The sequence below is a fragment of the Notolepis coatsorum genome (assembly GCF_963971535.1).
Source record: "Notolepis coatsorum genome assembly, contig: SCAFFOLD_405, whole genome shotgun sequence".
NCBI lineage: Eukaryota > Metazoa > Chordata > Actinopteri > Aulopiformes > Paralepididae > Notolepis > Notolepis coatsorum.
In genome coordinates, this window is record NW_028172412.1 from 158,100 (window position 1) to 160,806 (window position 2,707).

The 2,707-nt window shown below is 39.9% G+C and overlaps 1 pseudogene across 1 annotated transcript in view; it reads left to right on the forward strand.

Moving 5' to 3' along the window:
- Nucleotides 1–2,678: 2,678 nt before the first annotated feature.
- Nucleotides 2,679–2,707, forward strand: part of LOC311248058 (ankyrin repeat and fibronectin type-III domain-containing protein 1-like) — a 12,454-nt pseudogene continuing 12,425 nt past the window's right edge. Inside the window, exon 1 of the transcript XR_014621023.1 lies at nt 2,679–2,707. This exon is cut by the window's right edge and continues 8 nt beyond it. The product of XR_014621023.1 is annotated as an ankyrin repeat and fibronectin type-III domain-containing protein 1-like (transcript).

A 2,707-nucleotide genomic window follows, 5' to 3' on the forward strand; every position in this document is an offset into this window, starting at 1 on the left:
GGATGATACGAAATTGGGATGGGAGAAAATATAGAAAAATGGAAGAAAAAGTGGATAAAAAAAAATAATACAAAATAAAGACAAAATTGGGGAATACCCACACAATTGCTTAAATCTTGCTGAAATGTTCATATAGGCATAATTTAAGGTCATTATTACTGTTCGCGCGAGCGGTTGTTGCACGGGGCCCATCGTCCAGCCCTTATTCATAGTATTACCATGATTCAGACATGTCCTTGCCCCACAATGGTGGAATGAACCACCCACCCCAGTTAGGACAGCCGAAACCCGTCCAATCTTTCGCCGTCGACTAAAGACGCACTTCTTCAACCATTATCGCAAATAAAAAATTATTAAAATAATAAATAAATCTAATCTAACCCACCTTACTGTCATGCACTTGTCCTAATAAACTAACCTACTGTAGCACTCGTACAGAACTTGTAAGTCGCTTTGGATAAAAGCGTTCAGCTAAATGACTAAATGATTTTGTTTTGATCCACTTTTTCTCCCCATTTTCATTTCGTATTATCCAATTCTTCCCTCCCCTGTCTTGAACGTTGCTAGACCATGCCTCCCACTGGTCGGCTGTAGTGAGGACAGAAGCCTTGCATCACGTGTCCCCTCCGGTACACGAGGAGGCAGCCTGTCGCATCTTTTCACAGCACCAGCTGGAACTCTCAGTGGCGAGGAGTAACGCGTGGGAGGCTCACACTGCCCCCGATACTTCCTGCTTCCGCCGCACCGGCGTCATCCAACCGACCTGTAGGAGTCGCTGTCCACAACGTCCAATCCCCACCCACCGGCTTTCCCACCCTCTAACACTTGCCAATTGTGTTAGTATGAACGACCGGCCAAGCCGGTAGCAACGCAGAGAGCTGGGCTCGAACCCAGCGTATCCTGCGTTAGTGGCGAGCGCCTTGCCCACTGCGCCACTCAGCCGCACCTAAATGACTAAATGTGAATGTAAATGTTCCACGCCTGTCCTACCAGTGTGGAGTAATGATATAAATAGAGCTCACTGGCCGCTTGTCATTTAATAACGAGTATCAGCTGGTATTTGATTAAGATCACCTGTTGTGGCGCCTATAGTTACCGTCGACGTTTCATTTCAGACCTTTATTTGAACTCGAAAGGCAACTGAGGTACATACAGTACAGAGATAAGCAATCATAAATACAGCATAGAAAAATCACAGCATATAAAAGCACAACGATAAGACAACAAGACGAGGGTAGACAAAAGCGAGGATGACAAATCAATTGAAACACGTACAACTTGATCGACAATGATTAGTGATCAAGGTCTTAAACTCTCGCAACAGAGAATCTCAAGCTTTAAAGGACCGTTTGTTTGGGAGTTCATTCCATGAGCTAGAGGGGCATCGTAGATCGTGGGACCTCAAGAACCAGCCAATCATTTTAGAACGGGTTCTATAGGGTTCCAACAGTCCATTCCAATAATTCTGTGAGATAAGGAGTTAGTAAATTAACCAATTAACCAGGCTAAAAGCAAGGGGTGATGGAGCCTTCGAGGTGACGGCACCAAGGCTCTGGAACGCTCTCCCCCTGGACCTGCGAACTGCCCCCTCTGAAAACTCTTTTAAAAAACAACTAAAAACACATTTGTTCAGACAGGCCTTTGGTCATACATAGGCACTCTTTCTTGTCCTCACTGTTCCTATAGTTTTTTTTTTTTTTTATTAGTGACAGATGATTTTATCTAAATTCTTTTATTCTACTTTTTTATCTGGTTTCACTGCTTTTTTAACTGCTGTTTGTTGTTGTTGTTGTCATTTATTTCTGATTTTGTTTTTGTTTTTATATACTAAGCTGTAGTGTAAAGCACCCTGTGCATTTGTGCTGTGAAGGGTGCTATATAAATAAAAGTCATTGATTCATTGATTCATTCATTCATTCATTCATTCAATAGTGTAAGGGCCGACAACCCTTCTCATAAAAGGACACAGTGACAAGTGTCTTTTCAATACATGAAAGAAAATATGATTTGAGAGATATTTGTAAATGTACTGTTCAAAAAGCTAAGAAAGGGATTAAAAGGGGGTGTATTTCTATTATTGGGGTTAACTTGTGGAACAATGCCGATATACAGTTAAGAATGAGTCATTCGCTTTTGGTTTTTAAGAACATGGTTTGTAAAGCTATTTTTGAAAACTACAAGGGTGAATAATATTGTTTTTTCTTTTTGCTATTTTCTTTTAGAATACTGTTTTGGAGTCTTCATTTTGTTAAGAATATAGGACAGGCGTGTATAAGCATTATGCTTCAGTCTGTACCTTTTCAGTCACTGTAAAATCAAATATTGTAAAATGATGGTGTATGTTGTATTGTGTGAGATGATGACTGAATAAACTACTACTACTACTACTACTACTACTATCTATATAGTTGGGCTGGGGCATCTCCTGGGGCTGGGTCTGGTGCTGGAAAGTTGATTTAATAAAAAGTAATAAAATACTAATTTAATAAGATTAATCACTTTATTCAAATTGAGAATTTAGTTTGAGGATATTAAAAAATTTATAATAATAATAAATTATTAAAAAATAAATAGATTTTTTCTTTTTCTTTTTAACAAAGGTTCGAACGTTTGTTTTGAAAAACCCTGACGAAGTTCGAATCCCAAAACAGTGTTCGGGGACAGCCTTAGTGGTCATCATGGTCAGCCTGGTCATCACGGTCGGCCT